We start from the raw sequence: 21,806 nt of genomic DNA, 5'->3' as shown, positions 1-21,806 counted from the left end.
GGTCACTGTCCGGTTCCATATTTGTCACTGCTAGCCATAACAAGTGATATGGTGCACTTCCGGAGCCGTGACGTGCGTCCCACATCACTGTACATGAGCGACGCCGTGCTTTGAAGACCGCCACATACAGTACTCTCACTGACCACCAATGAAAGAGATGCCCCTTTGGAAGTGCTATGGGGGCTGGATAAATGGCCTCAGGGGGCCGCATGCGGCCCGCGGGCTGTAGTTTGGGGACCCCTGGTCTAGCCTTTCCCCAGTACCCCATGTCCTGGTTTCTATAGTCTTACACTTAGTTGTGAAATCAAGCAGAATAAGCCCTCAAACTTTGTTTTTCTTTGCAAGATTACTCTGGCTGTTCTCTGTCGTAACATTTCTATATACATTTTTGAATCAGCTTGCTAAATTCTACAAAGAAGCCTTTTGGGATTCTAATTGGGACTGGTTTTAATCCATAGATTAATTTGGGTAGAAATTAGGTCTTAATAAAATCAAGTCTTCCAATCCATGAACATAGGATTACTCTTCAGTTATTTTAGTTTTAATTTCTTGGTTTTCAATATAGAGATCATGTGTTTTTCATTACACTTACCCTCAAGTATTTTAATATTTTTATTATTTTAAATGGCATTGTTTTTAAATGTTTTCCATTTTTGGTGCTGATATAAATACTTTTGATATTCGTATACTGACCTTATTTCCTACAGTCTCACTTGTTTCAACATTTTGTATATATTTATTAGGAGTTTGTACATACTCGATCATGTCCATAAATAAAGACAGTTATGCTTCCTTATTTCCAGACTTTTGCCTGTTATTTCCTTTTGCTGCCTATTGCACTGGCTAGAACTTCTAGTATGATGTGCAATAGAGATAATGAGATTAGGCATCCTTGCTTTTTTCCTGATCTTAGAAAGAAATAATTCACTTTTTCACTATTAAATTTTATGTTCTCTGTAGATTTTTCATAGATGCTCTTTACCAGAATGAGGATGTTCCATTCTGTTTCTATTTTGTTGGGAATTTTTTTTTTTGTATTTTTCTGAAGCTAGAAACGGGGAGAGACAGTCAGACAGACTCCCGCATGCGCCCGACCGGGATCCTCCCGGCACGCCCACCAGGGGCGAGGCTCTGCCCACCAGGGGGCGATGCTCTGCCCCTCCGGGGCGTCGCTCTGTTGCGACCAGAGCCACTCTAGCGCCTGGGGCAGAGGCCAAGGAGCCATCCCCAGCGCCCGGGCCATCTTTGCTCCAATGGAGCCTTGGCTGCGGGAGGGGAAGAGAGAGACAGAGAGGAAGGAGAGGGGGAGGGGTGGAGAAGCAGATGGACGCTTCTCCTGTGTGCCTTGGCCGGGAATCGAACCCGGGACTTCTGCACGCCAGGCCGACGCTCTACCACTGAACCAACCGGCCAGGGCCTTTTTGGGAATTTTAAATCATGAAGTCATGTTGAAATCTCTACTGAGATGGTCATCTGATAGAACACTTTTGTTAATGTAGTAAATGAAATTTGACTTCAGATGTTAATTCTACCTTGCATTCTCAGGATAAAACCCTTTTATCATGATGTATATTTCTTTTCGGAGATTGTTGGCCTTGTTTTATCATACTTTGTTAAGAATTTTTGTATATATGTTTATGCGGAATATTGATCCTTACTTTTCTTATGATAATTGTCAGATTCTGATATTAGTTTCTGCCGGCCAGATAGTATGGATTATGAGTGTTATCTCCTTCTCTGTGTTTTGATTTTATTGTTACTTCCTCCTTAAATGTTAGAATTCACCAGTGTGGCAGGTGGATTCTCTATAAGCAAATGCTGAGATGGAGTCTGAGGGTGAAAGATGTCTGTTAGTGATCCACACCTGTACCGGGAGAGGAAAGTCTATTGGTTAAATGCAGAGGTTAAATTTCAAGGCGAGCCCTACAACCTTGGCTAACTGGGCATGCAGGGGGCTCTGGAGGCAGCATTACTTACTAGAGTTTCCAGTCTAGCCTTTATATCTTGCCTCGCAGGTTGCTTCAAGAAGGCCATGACAATGGATGGGGCAGTATTCTGCAACTTGGGTGGGCCCCATCAATCCTTGTCAACTCAGCATCTGAGTTCTAATCCAGGTCCTTTAGCTCTCCGAGATGGCCCGTCTCCCCTAGTGTTCTGCCTCCTGCCCACAGTCCAGGAAGTGCAGGGCTGGCTGTAAGCTCACCACGTTTGCTTCCCTTCACTCAAGGATCACAGTTCTGCACTTCCAGTAGTGAAAGAAATCAGTTGTTTCATATACCTTTTCAGTTTTTTTTTTTTTTTTTTTTACAGAGGCAGAGATAGACAGGGACAGACAGACAGGAACGGAGAGAGATGAGAAGCATCAATCATCAGTTTCTCGTTGCGCGTTGCGACTTCTTAGTTGTTCATTGATTGCTTTCTCACATGTGCCTTGACCGCGGGCCTTCAGCAGACTGAGTAACCCCCTGCTGGAGCCAGCACCTTGGGTCTAAGCTGGTGAGCTCTTTGCTCAAGCCAGATGAGCCCGTGCTCAAGCTGGCGACCGCGGGGTCTCGAACCTGGGTCCTTCCACATCCCAGTCCGACGCTCCATCCACTGCGCCACCACCTGGTCAGGCTACCTTTTCAGTTTTATAGTGATTTTGAACAGAAGAGCTGGTTCAAGATCAATTACTCTATCGTGTTGAGAAGAAAAAATATATACCTTAGTTCAGCATTTAACAGCCACTTTCATAGACGTTATCTTTATTAGAAATTTTTGACACAGCATTATCATTTTAAGATTTCTTTTTCCTTAGCTTAAAATTCTTGGAAACACAAAAGGCAGCAACAAACCCAGATCTCAGCTCAGAATGTTTGGCTAATGTAGGTCTCTTTTCAGATGTCCACTCTTCCCTTCCATCGATCCTATTATTGATATCCATCATGATAATACCATTTAAAAAAAATAAAATTGGTCATATAAACAAGTCTTATGGGAGATTACCAGACTCTTCAGCCAAAACAGAGGAGCTCCACTGTACCACCCTTCACAATCCAGTTCTGCTTCTGGGCCAGCTCAGCAGAAAGCCTCCAAACCTGAGTGGCATGACCACAGGTGCCATACGGAGCTCTGGTGGCCCACTCCTTTAGGCTACCAGGGTCTTTTCTGCTTCCACATTCTGGCTGGCTGGAAAGTCTGTCCTGGAAAGCTTTTAAGGTTTATGTTTTTCAAGAAAGAGTATTTGGGATAAAAATTGATCAGTTAGAATGAACAGGAGCAGGAGATAAATGGTATAGAGAAAGGAGGGGCTTTTGATATATTTCATTTTCATTTTTGTACATTGCTAGGTATACAGACAGTAGACACTGGGTTCTTGATTGATGCAGAATTCTAATATCCAGCATAACTGGTACTTTCCCTTTATTAGTAGTCAGTTCATTTTTGGTCCTACATTTCCCTGTGGAAAGAATCATTGCTTTATTTTGGTACCTTTGAAATAATGGAAGACACTGTGAATGCAGGAGCAATAGCAACGGCATGGAAAAGAATGATCAGCAAGTGAGATTTCTAGTGTGGGTGTTGAAAACTAATGAAATGCTGCGTTCTGCTCCAGAGAACTTTTGATATTCTTCTTCTTTAGTTAAATTTGACTTTATTACCTATTGTTGCAGAAACCTGAAGAATAAAAAGTTCAGAAGACATCTGTGTTCAAATAGAGTGCAATTAAAAAGTCCCGGGCAGGCATTAAAGCTCATAAACAAGAGAGCTAGCAAGAAGAAAAAAATCAAGAAGAAAATGCTGAGGCAGGTTATAACCTGCTAGGTATGAGAAGGCAGTAGAGAAGCAGAAAGAAAAGAAAAAGAACAGTTATGATCATTAATTCACAAATGGAAAAAAGATAATTAGAGGCTCCCAAAAGGCTGAATTAATGAAAATGCTTCTTCGGTTTCAACAAAGAAATTTCAGGCAATGACAAGCTTTTTAACTAACAATGAGGATTGATGAATAGAAAAAAAAAGTTAGTATCAGGATATTTCAGGGAACAGAGAAATAAATGAGTCCAGGATATAATTTTTTTTAAAAAGCTACCAGGCATGCAACAGTGCATGGAAGTGGAACGGGAAGAAAATTATGCTGCAGTATTGTCTGCCACAGCAGCTGCACTCCTTGAAATTTCTCACCAACAGAATTGCTCCCGCCAGCAGGACCATGAGCCAGTGCAGAGCTAAGTAGCAGCTTCCTGCGGCAGCCCAGTCTTTTCACAGCATTATCCACTTTATTAGAGAAGTGAGACTAAATGTCGTGAGGGGATTCTGCTCATTTAAGGATGAACGTGATGTGCTTTCTTGAGGCTTCTCAGAAGTTTCCAGGGTGGTGTTAGCCTTGTCTGATCTTGAGCGGCCACATGCACAGTGTCTGTACCCATGAGATCAACAATCCTTGGTCTTTTATTTGGAGGAACAGAAACTACCTTAGTCTCATCTTGGGTGGCGTAACTCTCAGATCATTGTCTCTCCAAGTGCTCCTTCCATTTGAAGACTTGGTTCTAATCAACAGAAGAGCAGCTGTGTTCCTGGTGGTCCTCATCTATTTTTTTTGAGTAAAATATCCTTGGAAAACACAGGGCAAATGTGAAAAGCAAGTGAGATCTGCATTGAGGAGTGAAAGTCAAAGACAGAGAACCTCACGCAGAATATATGTTAGAACCAACTGAATAATGAGAACAAATGCAGGTCAATTTTATGGCTCTCAGACAATTCTAAACCACCGATAAGAATCACTGCAAAAGAAACAGTGGGGCCATGGCTGGTTGGCTCAGGGGTAGAGCATGGGCCTGGCATGTCAATGTCCTGGGTTCGATTCCTGTCACGCACACAGGAGAAGTGCGCATCTGCTTTTCCACTCTTCCCCCTCTTGCTTCTCTCTCTCTCTCTCTCTCTCTCTCTCTCCTGCAGCCATGGCTCAATTGGATTGAGTTGGCTCCAGTCACTGAGGATGGCTCTATGGCCTCCACCTCAGCAGCTAGGAAGCGCTCGGTTACTGAGTAATGGAGCATCGCCACCTAGTGGGCTGGCCCAGTGGATCCTGGTCACTGCATATACAGGAGTCTATTTCTGCCTCCCCTCCTCTCTTTTTTTATTTTTTTATTTTTATTTTTTTTATTTATTTTTATTTTTTTACAGAGAGAGAGTCAGAGAGGGATAGATAGGGACAGACAGACAGGAACGGAGAGAGATGAGAAGCATCAATCATCAGTTTTTATTTTTTTGTTTGGTTTTTTTTTTTTTCATTTTTCTGAAGCTGGAAACAGGGAGAGACAGTCAGACAGACTCCCGCATGCGCCCGACCGGGATCAACCCGGCACGCCCACCATGGGGCGACGCTCTGCCCACCAGGGGGCGATGCTCTGCCCATCCTGGGCGTCGCCATATTGCGACCAGAGCCACTCTAGCGCCTGGGGCAGAGGCCAAGGAGCCATCCCCAGCGCCCGGGCCATCTTTGCTCCAATGGAGCCTTGGCTGCGGGAGGGGAAGAGAGAGACAGAGAGGAAAGCGCAGTGGAGGGGTGGAGAAGCAAATGGGCGCTTCTCCTGTGTGCCCTGGCCGGGAATCGAGCCCGGGTCCTCCGCACGCTAGGCCGACGCTCTACCGCTGAGCCAACCGGCCAGGGCCCCCTCCTCTCAATGAATATAAATAAATAGATAGATAGATATATAGATAGATAGATAATAAACAGTAAATTGAACTGCTTTCATGCTATCAAAATAGAACGAGAGCATTATGCAAAACAATTCTCCTTTGCTATATCATTTTTCTTAAATTTTTATGTAGTCAAAGGTTGTATCAGCACAACAGATAAATGTTGTTAGTGCCATCACTTGCATGCACTGTACGCCTCCCTTTCTCAGTATGCATGTGGCAACCTGGAGAAACACATGTAATTAGGTATGTGCGTATGTGTTGGATTGCTTCCAGCCTCGAATGAAGCGGTTTCCAAACTCCTCAGTGTTTTAAAGCTGCTCATTTAATGAAAGACACAGCTGCTGTGAGGAGGGGTGGATTGTTTTAGTTGACTGACTTCTTTGGTCTAAAATTAATTAAATTAGATATTTAATGGTGCAATTTTTTCCTCCACCAGACAAAGTCAAGTCTGAATCTAATGTCTTCCAGTGAGCAAAAATAAACTTTAAAAAATGAAAGAGAAAAATATGTATTGCTATTTTAGAAATACATCAATTGTATCTTGAGAATCCCAAGCCAAAGAAAACATATTCTTTCATATTTTCTAAGATCCTGGTTTGTTTTCTTTTTTTTTAAATCAAATATTAGATAGTTGAATTAATATAAGGTCATCTTAAGGAGGAAATTATTGAATAATTATATATTTAACAAAATAGAAATTTATTTTGGGAGGTATGTTTTCTGGTTTTCTGTGTCTATGTTTTACTTGGAAACTATATGAATGGAAAATAATTTTCTTTTACATGTCTCAGTTGAACTGAGATTTTTATGAACAGTTAAAGTTGAGAGAGGTGATAAAATAATTCTAATAAAAAATATAGTGGTTGGATTAAATAGAAAATTTTCATCTTTCATTGCATGGACATGTAGTGTTTAAATTTGAAGACAAAATTAAAAGGACTATAAATCATAATTGATAAGTAAGTTTTAAAATATTAAAAGCAATCCAAATATTAAAAAAAGAAAATAATGAAGTAATGTAGGCTATCACTTCTCTGGATATGTATTATTAAAACTATCATCTTGGAAATCTATACTGTTTATTTAATACAAGACAACTATGCATAAAATATGAACCCTCACTGCTACAGTAATTCTTACTTTTAAGATATCTCATGATACTATTAAACCCTTAAACTTTCCCAGCAGAAAGTGGGCTTCTAAAATCATCCATTCCCTAAGACAGGCATTTTCTTCTTTTTTTTAATCTTATTTTTATTAATCTTAATGCAGTGACATTGATAAATCAGGGTACATATGTTCTGAGAAAACATCTCCAGATTATTTTGACCTGTGATTATGCTGCATACTCCTCACCCAAAGTCAAATTGTCTTCCGTCACCTTCTATCTGGTTTTCTTTGTGCCCCTCCCCTCCCCCCACCCCCTCTCTCTGCTTCCTCGCCCCCTCCCCACCCCTCCACCCCACCCCCTGTTACCATCACATTCTTGTTCATGTCTCTGAGACTCATTTGTATGTCCCATCTATGTATGGGTTCATATAGTTCTTAGTTTTTTTCTGATTTACTTATTTCACTTCGTATAATGTTATCAAGGTCCATCCATGTTATTGTAAATGATCCGATATCATCATTTCTTATGGCTGAGTAGTACTCCATAGTATATATGTACCAAAGCTTTTTAATCCACTCGTCCTCTGACGGACACTTGGGCTGTTTCCAGATCTTCGCTATTGTGAACAATGTTGCCATTTTCTATAAAGGCCAGCTCCAGTATGGCTCTGAGGTCTGTCTGTCTGTCTCTCTCTCTCTCTCTCTCTCTCTCTTAATTTCAGCCAAATCCTGACAAAGGTAGAGAAATATAGAAGAGAACTTTCTACCTACAAAGGTGGAAGGTCACCTGGCTGTTGTTTCAGATTTCTGGATAACCTGCTAACCAGTCAATCAACTCCCCAGTGACAGTCTGCTATTGGCTCATTCTATTATAGTAATTTCTAGAAACCCAGGGCTAAAGAAAGTGAAGTTCTTTGCCTTTGTACTACCAAAATGTAATGGAGAAATGGCTGTGAGATAAGGAATTTGTTGATGTGGCCTCTCTGCAGAGGCGGATTTAACAGGGGCTCACTGGATGCATGCCTTGGGCCCTGACTTCTGAAGGGCCCCGCAAAACCCCAACTTTACACTTTTTTCTAATGAAACCAAGTTTTGTTTCATATGTGCAATTTTAATATTAATAGTACATAATATTTTTTATTTATTTTAAAATATGGTTAACATGTATTTTTTGTTGTATTTTTTTCTGAAGTGAGAAACGAGGATGCAGAGAGACAGACTCCCGCATGCAACTCACTGGGATTTCCCCCCCCCCCCCGCAAGCCCACTAGGGGGCGATGCTCTGCCCATCTGGGGCGTTGCTCCATTGCAACCAGAGCCATTCTAGAACCTGAGGCGGAGGCCATGGAGCCAACCTCAATGCCCAGGCCAACTTTGCTCCAATGGAGCCTTGGCTGTGGGAGGGGAAGAGAGAGACAGAGAGGAAGGAGAGGGGGAGGGGTGGAGAAGCAGATGGGTGCTTCTCCTATGTGCCCTGGACAAGAATAGAACTGGAAACTTCCACATGCCAGACCGACGCTCTACCACTGAGCCAACCGGCCAGAGCCCAACATGTATTTTTATTTTCCCTCTCTCTTTTTTTTAAGGGGCCCAATATTTTCTTCTGCACCTGGGGCCTCAAACCGACCTTAATCCACCTCTGCCTCTCTGTATTCTAAACACATCAGGACCACTCTGCGTTTAGGAGAAAATATTTAATAAGCTTTGAGAATGCTAAGAGGCAAATCATTTTGATATCAGTTTTGCTAATCCGGTGTCTGACCCAACTGCATGCATAGAATTTTCTCAGTGGATTTAACATTGAATAAATTTCACAGAAATACAACTTTCATTTCCAGACTTTCATTCAGTAGTGAGCCGTGACCATCTCTCTTTACTGCTGAAGATAGTCTCATAGAATTTTTCCTTTCTGATTGGTGTTTGATTTATAAAAACAAGGTCTTGCGCAGTGAATAGAGTGTCAGACTGGGATGCAGAGGACCCAGGTTTGAGACCCCGAGGTCACCAGCTTGAGCGCGGACTCATCTGGTTTGAGCAAAAGCTCACCAGCTTGGACCCAAGGTCGCTGGCACGAGCAAAGGGTCATTTGGTCTGCTGTAGGCCCGCAGTCAAGGCACATATGAGAAAGCAATCAATGAACAACTAAGGTGTCGCAATGAAAAACTAATGATTGATGCTTCTCATCTCTCCGTTACTGTCTGTCTGTCCCTGTCTATCCCTCTCTCTGGCTCTCTCTCTGTCTCTGTAAAAAACCCAAAAAAACCCCACAAGGTCTTGCCTTTTTCTGGCTTGTGCCCAGGTAAGACAGAAGGGCTCTATTTGGCCCCGGACTTCACTAGGCTCTCTCCCGGAAGCTTAGGGTTCCAAACAGTGGTTCCTGCCTTCAGGTGTTCATTGGAGCAGCCTCCCACCTCCTGGGGTCTTCCCTATCTGGTCCCACTGATGAAGAGTGAGCTCCTGATGTAGACCTGGTTAAGAGGTGGGGGGAGGCTTGCTGCAGCAACCGTGCTTTGGGGGACCTGAGAAAGGGGACTCTTTGTCTCTGAAATAACTATAATAAATGTCATTGCCAACCACAGTCTAAAGGCACGGGGCCCAGAGAGGCACACCTGAATAAACGGTGGGGAGACAGGAAGGGCGTCCAGGGAGTTTCCACCTCCTGCTGGGTAGGCCCCAAATATTTTGGGGCCCAGGTCAAGGTACATGTGGAAGTTTTGAAAACCTCACATCTAAACGTTTAGAAGTTATAACCAACTTAACAAAATGTTAAATGAAGTGCTTTATTCTCTATCTTGACAACTCTACCTTTATGAAGACTTGGAAGGCCAGGTTTGGATGCAGAAATCCTGGTCTCCCCAGAGATCTGAGCTGGAACGCGGCAGCACGGGAGGATCAATGTAGGTCGTGGGCTGCGAGCTGCCCCCCCCCCCCCCCCCAGCTGGGCCCACACCGTCTTCCTGTCCGAGCACCAGCCACGCGCCCACACGCGGCGGCTCTGTGATTGGTCCTCGGGTCCAGCGGTGCAGACGTGCTGGGTGCGGTCTGTTCTTGGGATGGGCACAGAGTCCTGGGGCACGTCCTGGGCCCAAATATTCCTCCCCTGTTGGGCAGGGATGTAGCCAGGTGTTGGCCAGAATGGGACACGTCAAAGCGTGGGATCCTCTTGTTCGGTCCAAGGCAGTTTTACGGGAGTTCCCATGTGTGTTCAGATGGAGCTCCTTTCTCCAAGCAGTGACGGTGGTGGAGGTCAGTATCCTAAAAAGTGTACGTTAATGACTTAGGTGTATAAAGAGAGTGAAAGAGTAAGTCAGGAGAGATGCAGGGAGACAGAGAAGAAAGAAAGAGAGGAAAAAAAGAAAAATTCTCCTATTAGCTTTTGTGTACACACATGCACATTCACACACACACACACACATGCAACCCTTCACAAAAACTTACTAATTCTTCAGAAAGAGTCTTGAAAGTGTGACCTATTTCTGGAAACCAGTGGGACAGGGTGCTAGCAGTAGCCCAGTTCAGTACAAATAATGTGGTGGGTGGGGTGCGTGTGGGCACATCGGTGCAGCATAGAGTGGCTCTTAAGACGCATGAGTTCTGAGTCAGACCTCCTATTTGAATCCTTACCCCACCACTTGCTGAATGACCTTGGGCAAGTCATTTCCCTTTGCTAAACTTTCTCATCTACAAAATACAGTATAATAGTAAGCAATAATAGTACTGCTTCCCTCACAGAATTGTAGTGAAGTTTAAATGATATATCATCCATGTGTAGTTGAATGTCTGCTCGGTAGTAGTTTCCGATTCCTCCCTTGCTGATGAGTCACAGTTCTGTTTGGGGTTCCGCAGAACCACAGGCTCAGGGTAGCTGAGCTCCATCTCCAGGCCCAAGGAGACCAATGAAAATGATTTCTTCCCTTTTTTCAGAGATATACAGGAAATGATTTCTTCTGTTGTTGCCTCTGTGTTGTGATGTTGGGAGCTGTGGCAGCCACTCTAGAGCCATGAAGGGAATTGGCTAAGAACAAGCTAACCCACTGAGAATAGCAGAGTGGGAAGGAGAGAAGAACCTGGGTGCCCCATGCCACTGTGTAGGCACTCAACTACCTAAACCCAAAGACGTTTTACCTTTGGTCTTTTTGTAATCTGAGATAGAAAATGTCCCTGTTGTTTAAGCAACTTAAATTGGGTTCTACATAAATTCAGTCTGAAAGCATCCAGAGCCACATCATGACACAGAACCTGTTGTAGACAGGGCAGGTGCGATTACGAGCACAGTCAGCAAGAATTGCATTGGACTTACAGGCGGGAGATGTCGTTCTACCATCAGCTCCTGGGCCAGAAATCGGTTTCACTGGCTGTTACTCATTACCGCTGCTCGTGTTGGATCTCGTACCCTCTGGACTCTTGAATCTGTGCTTGGCTTGGTCTGCAGTACTGACCGGATTCTTCCTACCTGAGTGATTGACCTTCCCCGCTGGGTACTTCCTTGCAGTATTACCAGCTGGACCCCAGCCCCAGAATCACACCCCTCACCTGCTGTACCTTCAGTTCCTTTCAGAACAGTCTTGCCCGCCTCCCAAGTCCATGCCTCCACAGCTCTGCCTACTCTGTTTCCGTCTGAGTAAAACCAGAGGGCGGTATTATATTCTTCAACCACACTTTGGACTTCTTTCTAAACTGAGCATGAGAATGGGCAGCTAAGAACTGACCCCTCTACCTCCCAATTCTTATAGGTTCTAGAACAGTAGTTCTCAACGGGGGTTGTATGGGAGAAAGGAGAGCTATTTTGCCCCCTAAGGATAATTTGCCAATGTCTGGGGACATGTTTGGTTATTGCAACTGGGGTGTGCTACTGGCACCTAGTGGGTAGAGGCTGGGGAGACCACTAAGCACCCTACAGTGTACAGGACAGCCCCTATAACAAAGAATTATCTTTGTCCAAAATATCAATTGTGCTGAAGTTGAGAAACAAAACCTTCCTCTAAAAAAATGAGAATATTAGAAATGCATCACATTCAAGGGTTCTACAGCTTGGTGGCATCCCCACCTGCAGCAATCCTACACCCTTCTGCTGAATTACTCTTTTATATTCTGTGTTGCTCAGACACAAGAGGAGGCCTCTTGTACTCTGGGTATCACTTATCTCTTGTGCTTCCTCTGGACCCTTCTCGGTTTTTTAAAAAGGATTCTATGAATAATGAAAGCTTACTTTGGGGACAAGAGCCTTTTGATCTTCTGGCCTTTTCCTGTTTCCTGGAAGATTTTGCTCTCTTCCTCCTCTTCGGCATAATTCTAAAACCATATAACTGAGTCCTCAGTCAAACTCTCTTTGTAATTTTAGTCGATGGTTGCCTTAGGAAACTGGACCATAATCTTAGATCGATGCTGCCCCTGTTAAGGTTAAAATTTACAGTCTGTTCTGCTTTTGCGAAAGCCTAACATCTTAACAGCAAGGGTGGCCTTCATCCATCATTTCAGTGAAACTTTATTTTTGCAGGATTTCCTTTCAAGATGGTAGATTATGTACATTCTAGGGCAGAAGGCTAGAGAGAAAAAGTCTATCACTAGTAGAAAAGGAAGTAGCAGGACTGATCTCTCTGGGGTAAAATGAGAGGTTGAATCAGATCATAGAAGGTTTTGATTCACTGGCTTAACTCAGAACTCTTTATCAAGTGACCTGTAAGTCTTGACACTTTTTAACCATGAAAGATGGGAGGTCACTGCTCCAAAACAAGGAGAAACAGTCACCTGTGCCATGGAGGATTATGGAGCTCTGGGGCCAGCCTGTCAAAAATAAGGGCTTAACTTTTCTGTTCCATAAAATGGGAAGCTACTCCTGGAATTATGACCTCAGATTTTCCAGTGACTTAGAATTTCCCGAAGAGGTTTCACCCACATCGTGATTTCATTTGCTCCCCTAACAGCAGCCTGGTATGGTGGGCAGGTCAAGTGTTACTGCCAGCATGGGCCAGGAGGGAGGAGAAGTTGGAAAGGTTAAGTGACTTACTTAAAATTAATAAAGATGGGAGCTGTGTTAACTCGCTGAGGGATGCGTGACTTTTGAACATGTTCAAATGTTACAGATCTTCCTCAGAACAATTAAAACAATCTGTTCTTTAACCCCAGTAGGTTCTTTTATCAGATAACAAGTCTTATCTTTTTTTCTTCAGAATATATAGTCACTGGAATGTTTGAGCTGGAGGGGCCAAGTAGGAATTCCTTTATTCATCTAGCCAGAGAGGGAGGGAGACAATAATAAATAAGATGTAATTCCTTAATCCTCATGTGCCTGTGAGGTAGGTGGTGTTGTTATTTCAATTTTATAGTGAAGGAAACTGCAGTCCATAGAAGTAAGTGACTGTGGCCAACATCACCTAGATGTGAAGTGAGAGACATGGGTTTGAAGGGTGTCTGTGTCATTCAAAGGCCCTACTCTTTTTATTGCACTCTTGCCTCTGAGTAATTCTACAAAAGAGAATCTATACTATGGCAGAGACTGGTCCTTGTTCCCCAGATTCCATTCTCCTTTTCAAGGGCCTCCCTTCTGCCCCCTCAACAGTGTCATCAGAGCACATGGCCTCCCAGCTTGGGAAATGGAGGTCCTTGGCTTGACACTAACTGCTAATCTAGGAGACTTGTTCTCAGAAAAGGTGTTACTTGCTATACCTACCCTCTAATTGTAACCCAGCTTCTAAGTTCTAAACCCTTAAGACCTGCTATGATGCTCTGCTTCTCGTCTCTAGGACACCAGGAAGTTGGCATGAATGGGTCACAGCATGTCCATTAGAGAAATTAACCATGAAGGTAAATTTTGTAATCATTGGGAATTACAGATGCCTTAGATGAGCTGATGAAATCGACAGAAAAGTGCACATTTTCACACGTAATTTTGCACATTTCAGGGCTGTCCATAGAACTCCAGGGAGCCCATCCATAAATAGCCAGGTTCATAACCCACACACCTGTGGCTGGTTGATAGTACTATATTTGCATAAAAATATATCATAATACTCAATATTATCCACTAAGTTGGATATTTTGTGAGAACAAGACTTATAATATGCTGGCTTGGTAAAGTACTGTGTAGTAGGTGTTTTATGAGATGCATAGAGAACCAAATATCATGGGCTTGATTTTTCCATTTGGTTTAAAGATTTCCAGGCAAAATACTTTATTTTTAGAAATAGAAAACGAGGTGAGAGATTGAGAGTGAGGAAAGTGGTAGGGACTCAAGACCCGGGAATTCTCAGTTCCCTCCATATGTAAACCATTTAATAGCTTGTAAATGATTTAGCAGCTGGCCACTGGTCCCAGAATAAACCTTTTTATAGGCAAGAAGCCTGCCTCCTTTTCACTGTTTAGAAGATCCAGTCTAAAATTGAGGTAACACTTTAAGCTGTTTAATTTTGCTCACTGGTACAAAGATTCTTAACTTGATCTGTTAAAAAAAAAATCCCAGTGTTTCTTTGCCATCTTGGCAGAGATCATTAGTTGTGTCCCAGTTATCCAGTCTATCGTCATCAGCAGAGAACTCTAGGATGCTGGCTGGACACATGACTGCCCAGAATAAAGACATTTCCCAGCAGCCTCTGCAGCTGGGTGAGGCTATCTGAATAAATTCTGGCAATGGAATGTAATTGGCTTGTATAACAGTAATTAATTACTGCTGGTGTGGTGGGGGGTAGGAGCTGCTCATCTCTTGTTTCCTTTCCCTTTTCTACTGGTTGAAATGTAGACATAAGGAAGAGCCTTCCTGGACCACAAATCCAGATGCAGTTGGAATGGCAAATCAAAGGCAGTGGGAGCTCGGGTCCCTATCATTGTGGAGGTCCTGAACTGTTTCGTGTTCCTCAAAACACCCCACGTTCTGAGACTTGTTAGAGGGACTCACAGGACTCAGCAGAGAGTTGCAGTCACCACTAAGATTTATCACAGCCATGTCGTGAGGATGCCCGATCACGAGGGGCAAGGGCGCAGGTGCAGTCTGGGGGCCGCCATGCAGACTTCCTCGTGCTCTCTGCCTCCTGGGCGGAGTCACGCAGAACTCACTCTTCCCGCAGCAGTGAAAATGCAGCACCATGTGTGATGTTTCCACACAGGGAAGCCCATTAGAACTCGGCACCCAGCGGGGAGCTGGCCATGTTTGGCTCCCTCTGCCAAAATCCTCACAAGGAAAGCAGACTAACAGTCTACAGTGCTAGTGGGATAAGACCATTGATCTCAATTTAAAAAAGTAATCCCTCACTATTTTCTTGAATTCTATGGCAGAGTTGCTAGTTTCCCAATATCAGCTCACTGTTGACTCAGGCTACCATAAAAGCCAAATTCCCAGGTGCTGGCTAAGGGCTGACTTTGCAGGCAGGCCTTTCTGAGGAGCAAGCTTGTAGGCTTGGTATGCAAACTCTTCTGCGCATGCATAATCTACATTTACCTGAAAGAGAAATCAGCTTTCAACTTGTTTCAGCCACTGTTTCTCTGCACTTTCTTTCTCTTTTAGCCAAACATAATCCTAACAAATACTGTTCCTTCTTCTTGTTTTTGACATCTAGGTAGAACTAAATCTTGGTGTCCAATTTAACACGGGGTGGATGCTGAGTGCTGAGGGGACCATGCTCATCCGAGAAAACACGTCTTCACATTACCCACATGCTGCTTGGATGGCAGGCAGCACCAGTGTATTCCCAAGGTTCATTTGTAAACTCCCTGTGCAAATCGGCTCATGGAAGAAAGCCAAGGTGAGACTCTGAAGCAATGGGAGTGACCAGGCTCCTGTGAGGAACCTGCAACTTGCTTCTTAATTCTGCGATCACTCTGGGCAAACAGGCAGTGACATTCCTCCAGCTTACTGTAGGTCTGATTGATCACCAGGCCTCTTTACTGTTTTGGCTTTGCTATGGTAGTTCACATGGAGAAACATGGTACTTTATAGATTTTCTACATCAACATTCAGACTCTGGAGTTTGGTCGGGTTTTTTTGTTTGTTTGTTTTTGTTTTGTTTTTTGTTTTTCTTTTTGCTTGTTTGTTTTGGAACCAGAAGGACTGTAACCCATTTCTCATTTAACAGAGGTAAAGTGTAACACAATCCACAAGACCCAGTAATTAGCAAAAATGGACATAGAAATCTGTTGTCTTGATCCCTACTTATATATAATCCTGAATAATCAATCAATCTGGGATCATCTATCTATTCATTCAGCAAAACCAGGAAATCTGGGTCCTTTGTGAAATTAGATCTGGGCATATGAACAGTCCCTAAACATGACTCACTCAGTGACTGGAATGTCACTGACTCCCCCTCAGGCTGTGTGGTGTCTTCAGAGGCAGGAAGAAAAGTCACCTCGCAGAGGCATCTGGATAAACAGAAGGCAATTCACTCTGTGACATTACATTTGCTTGTTGGGTATTTTAAATAGTGCCTGTGGGAGATAAAAAATGATCCTAGAACACAGGAAGCAGCCCAGCGTCTCCGAGCTGATTATAGTCACAGGACTTCTCTCCTCGTCAGCATCAGATGCTTATTTGGCGACTTCTTTTGAGGTGCTCCTAAGATACTTGTGATTAACATTTAAGCACTAATTAATTTGCACGCACAGCAAATGATACTTCAGTCTCCATATATTTGTGTGGGCACTTGATAAATGTTACTTGAGGTTGCTAATATATGTTCAGCAAACAGAAAGACATTTCCCAGTTCCCGAATAACAACCCCTTTTAGAGAAAAGTATGTACACTGAATGTGAAAACCCTGGGTTAAGAATCAAGGGACTCAGTGGGTTTTCCGGATCCTATTTGGAGCCAGTACCGGGCGTTTGCTTTCCGCCCACTTATTTGAGCCATTTGTGTGCTGACCAGAGTCTAAGGCAGCTTAATAAATGACTTCATCATAACCATCAGCTTGCTGAGGGCTGTTCTTTGTCACCTAATGGCACTGCTGAGCAAAGAATAAAACTCCTCTGAGCACCACTAAAAAAAAAAAAAAAAATCACCAAAGCGCGTTCACTTTAGCTGGGAGCAGGGGGGATGGTGGCAAAGGCGTGGATTTGGGATAAATTTCAGGTCAGCCTCTCTCTCTGTGTCACTAATTTTACCTCTGTGCGACTGTGAGAACCTGGCCAGCATTGCCTATCTCTCAGGGCCGTCGTGAGGATAACACGAGAATATTTATGTAAACAACTGTGGAGTGTCAGGAAGCCACAAAGAGGCCTGTCTCACCCCTTCCATCAACTTCCCAGCAGAAAAAAGGTTTTCTTAGTGTAGAAGACATGGTTAGACTCTGGAAAGTGTAAGAAATCAGCTACATACATTGGAAGGCAGATGTCAAAGTTCTGCTTTTTTGTGTCTCAGATAGAAAAGAAATACCCACTCTTACGTTTCCCCAGATGATGGTACCTCAATCATGCCACTCTTCCCAGGTGACATCTGAGGGCCTGCTGGCCGCGCACTCTGTTCATAGGCATCTTACAGACTTCTTTCTCTCAGTTCCTTGCTTTCTTAGCCATGAAGTGCTTACATGATTACAAATATTGATCAACTTACGACCTATGCAACTTACGACCATTCGACTTTACGACCACAATCGCTAGCCACAACTGCTCTGCGTCTGGCAGCGCAAGCGTTGCCCAGCTGGGCGTACGACAGTGCGGACCAGCTTCCGGCAGCACTACCATCTCTGTGTGCACCATTTCAACTGTTATCCCAGACTCGGTACAGCAATTTGTGTTTTGTGTCTTGGATATTTTCATCAAACCCTTCCCAAAATGTCTACCAAGAGGAAATTGTCTTTGCAAATTTATATTAAACCAGTTGTACTGGTAATGCAGTGTTTTACTTAAACCTGATGAATGTAAAAATAAGAAACAAAATGGTGTAGAGATGATACAAATGGCATAAAATGAACAAAGAAAATTATGATATATAACAATAATGAAAGAAAATTATGATAAAATATGACTTAAAGATTTTTATAACACCATGTCACTGTACTGTACATATAACCTACTCAACTTATGACCAAATCGTGTTACGACCAGTCTGTCGGAACCAATCGTGGTCATAAGTCGAGCACTAGCTGTATTTATGGTTTCTTTCTTTCTTTTCTTTTCTTTTTCTTTTTTTGAGCTCTAGTAGTGTGATGTTAACATCCAGGGAAGTAAAATAATCATTGCTACTGCAGCAGCTCATTAACAACTGAGGACACACAGAGGTCCATGCACCAGAGCTTTAAAAATAAGCAATACAATTGATGATCTTCCACTGTAGAATGAGGAGCGGTACCCATATCATCCCAGGAAACGCAAGCAGCTACATCCACCCTCCTTCAGGGGTAGATTATCACGGGAGACTTGGATCCAGCCATCCTCACAGACATGGGAGAGGGTGACCGCACCTCCTTAGCAGGTATCTATCTCTGCAGTGTGATACTGCAGAGATCGACGGGCCAGATCACAGGCATCTTCCATCTCTGAGTCATAGGAGTAACCCTGATCTATGACCCCCTATGCATACATAGAACCAGAATCTACAGAGAAGGTGGCCCCTGAGATCCAGTTTTCTTCACTGTCCATGTAGCAGAGAGCAGGGTAATCCCAGCCACAGATTGTGGTGACCATGGACAGACAGCCCACGCCTTTATACTGATACACCATGTTGGCCAGCAGCTTGGAGGCAGTTGACACTGCGATGCATTCTTTGTTTCAAAGCTCATAGGTTTAACATTGCTGAGCCAGTAGCCACTCCCAGAAACTGCAAACTGCTGTACCCTCAACCAGGGTGCATAGCAGGTAGGGGTTGACCTCTATCAATTTCCTTCCTGTCTGAGAGGCAATGGAGACACCCACTGTGACCTGGGAGTTTGCTGCAACAATGCCTCCGTGTTGAAACTTGAAGGCCAGAGTGGTGGTCCCATGAAGTATTTTGATTCTTGGCTCCTCTGGGACAGCCCAGCTGGGCATGGCCAGGCTCAGCCCATCACTGGGACATCCTGGACTCAGGGCCAACAGATGGCACGACCCTCAAGTCTGAAAAACCCAGGGCAGTTCACCAGTAGTGAGCTCCCCCACATACTGGCCAGCCCCATGTGTAGTAAGGGCAAAAGGCGATGAGTTCTTTCTTGCTAATGATTTTTTTTTTTTTTTTGTATTTTTCCGAAGCTGGAAACCGGGAGAGACAGTCAGACAGACTCCCGCATGCGCCCGACCAGGATCCACCCGGCACGCCCACCAGGGGCGACGCTCTGCCCACCAGGGGGCGATGCTCTGCCCCTCCGGGACGTCGCTCTGCCGCAACCAGAGCCACTCTAGCGCCTGGGGCAGAGGCCAAGGAGCCATCCCCAGCGCCCGGGCCATCTTTGCTCCAATGGAGCCTCGGCTGCGGGAGGGGAAGAGAGAGACAGAGAGGAAGGAGGGGGGGTGGAGAAGCAGATGGGCACCTCTCCTGTGTGCCCTGGCCAGGAATCGAACCCGGGACCCCTTGCACGCCAGGCCAACGCTCCACCACTAAGCCAACCGGCCAGGGCCGCTAATGATATTTTTTAAAGTTAAAATAAAGTTGTGTGAATGTATCAACGACCTGGACTCATCTTTCAATGACTTTGCCGTGTTCACATACCCAGGGTGGCCAGTGAGGGGCTCTGCGGATCCTGGCTTCTTTACTGGGGTGTTGGCTGGCTGCTCACTGATCTAGCCTGGCCTCGGCTGGGGAACCGCCACCCTGCTCTTCTGTCCTTCTTCTCTAGCAGGTGGCCTGGGTGTGAGCTCATGAAAATGGCTGCTCAGTGCTTTGCTTGAATCACATTTGTTATCATATTGGTGTCACATCAGGAGGTGACATGGCTGGACCTGGAGTCAGAGAGGTAGCGTATGGCAAAGTTACCCGGAAAAGGGTGCGGATACAGAGAGGGGTGGCGAACTGGGGCTGTTTGGCAATCTATCATAACCTTAAAATGTATTTGTTTTCACAAAAGATTTCAGCAACATTTGAAAAATTCAAAGCCATATTGGAACAAACACATTCTTTAAAAAAAGAAGCGGTGGTATGGTATTAGTCAGATTCACTACAGTGATTTTCAACCTTTTTTGAGCCGCGGCACATTTTTTACATTTACAAAATCCTGGGACACACCACCTACCAAAATGACACAAAATGACACTCTAACACAGTACATATTATACATATAGTTAATAATATAGTCTAAATGTATTTATACTCACACCTGACCATGTCTCACGGCACACTGGTTGAAAAACACTGCACTAAGGGACTGATTAAAATACATTAACGTAGTAAAGTATGTTGACATGTATCAAAATAATCATTATTTATGGTATTTTAAACGATCAAATAATTGATATAAAGAAGTTCCTTATGTTGCTTTAAAATACATAGATATTATTTTTAGTTTTTAAGAATTTTTATATTTTGAAGATGATTTTTTAACAGAGATATTTTTAAGTTTACCGATATAATAAAAGCTCTGGTCAGTTAATAAATAACTATTTCAAAGATTATATAATTTAAATTATTTTAGTACCTCTTTTCATTTTTCTTTTACTTTCAAAAATGTTTCTGTTTGGACAAAAAACTATATAGACACCACTCATATTCTCATCATTAGATACAGCCATACTGTTAACATTACTAATTATGGGGTTTTTTTTTGTTTTTGTTTTTTTAGAAAAAGGGAGAGAGAGAGGCTGAGGGGGGCAGACAGGGATTGATAGACAGGAAGGGAGAGAGATGAGAAGCATCAACTCACAGTTGTAGCACCTTAGTTGTTCATTGATTGCTTTCTCATATGTGCCTTGTCCAGAGGGCTCCAGCTGAGCCAGTGACCCCTTGCTCAAGCCAGTGACCTTGGGCTCAAGCCAGCGACCATGGGGTCATGTCAATTATCCCACGCTCAAGCCAGAGACCCCATGCTCAAGCTGGTGAGCCCAAGCTCAAGCCAGTGACCTTGGGGTTTGGAACCTGGGTCCTCAGCGTCCTAAGCCAACAGTCTATCCACTGCACTACAATGATCAGGCCCTAATTATGTTTCTTAAAGAAAATTGAGGATGACTTTTGCTTTTAACAGTTAACATGATTTATTGTGAACATTTTTTTATGGCATTGTTTCTCTAAAAGCACAATTTTAAGAGCTCCAAAGTATGTAGCTCTGAACATCTCATGGTCAATTCTGCCAACCCCTTACCATTAGTCAGTACAGCTGTTTGCCTTGTTTCATTGAAATGATTGCTGCTCCAATGAAAATTTCTGCATATGAATGGGACTCACACCTTTGAGCTCTTTTTTACTTCCTTAATTTTCAGGAAGCTAAACAAATAGTCACTGCTCAAGTGAAGTCTATGGGAAAACAAGAATGTTTTAAAATGTCATCTGAAACAGGGACCTTGAATTATTGAAAATTAAAAAAAACCCACACCTTTGGATCTGATGACCTTGTTTCCTTTTCTGAGCAGAGAGCAAAGAAATAGAACAGCAGCCAGCTGACATGACTTTGCCCTTTCAGAAAGCAACAGAGAGATTCATTTTCAAAGGCTCGTGAGTGTGAAGATTATGATTGGAAGGCTGTCAGCTTCCTGCATAACCCTGGTAGCCTCGGGCTGTAGGTCAATCACTTGATGAAGTGAAGGCCTCCAGCCCGACTAGCTGTGCACCAGTGGAGATTAGAAACAGGACCTGGGACTGCTTTGGTGAAGTAACTTATTTTCATTTGGTGGGAAGCAGGGGCAAGGGTGGTGAGAAGACACTGCCCTAAATATGATATAATCCAGCTGTCCAAACACATGCAACTCAACTCAGTCATCATCCACCCTCCCCTCAAAGCCAGATGTTTGCCATCGCACCATCTCAGAGTATCTTTCCTTCTATCGAATGTAACTTGCACTAACCATGTTTGTCAGAATTGCGTTTGTTTTTAATTAGAAGACATCTATTTTTATTCAGCTGGGCCCTTTCCACCTCAGCACAGGGACACAGCCCACCTTATGAACAAGCTTTAAGTCATAACTGCT

At 43.6% G+C, this 21,806-nt stretch overlaps 1 pseudogene; it reads right to left on the bottom strand.

Annotated features, from left to right (window-relative positions):
- Nucleotides 1-18,074: 18,074 nt before the first annotated feature.
- LOC136406460 (proteasome subunit beta type-5 pseudogene) lies at nt 18,075-18,871 on the bottom strand (annotated as a pseudogene).
- Between the last annotated feature and the right edge of the window lie 2,935 nt (nt 18,872-21,806).

Source organism: Saccopteryx leptura, chromosome 5 (genome assembly GCF_036850995.1).
Source record: "Saccopteryx leptura isolate mSacLep1 chromosome 5, mSacLep1_pri_phased_curated, whole genome shotgun sequence".
Taxonomy (NCBI): domain Eukaryota; kingdom Metazoa; phylum Chordata; class Mammalia; order Chiroptera; family Emballonuridae; genus Saccopteryx; species Saccopteryx leptura.
The sequence above is the reverse complement of the archived record's forward strand: the minus strand, read 5'-3'. Positions and strand labels throughout refer to the sequence as shown.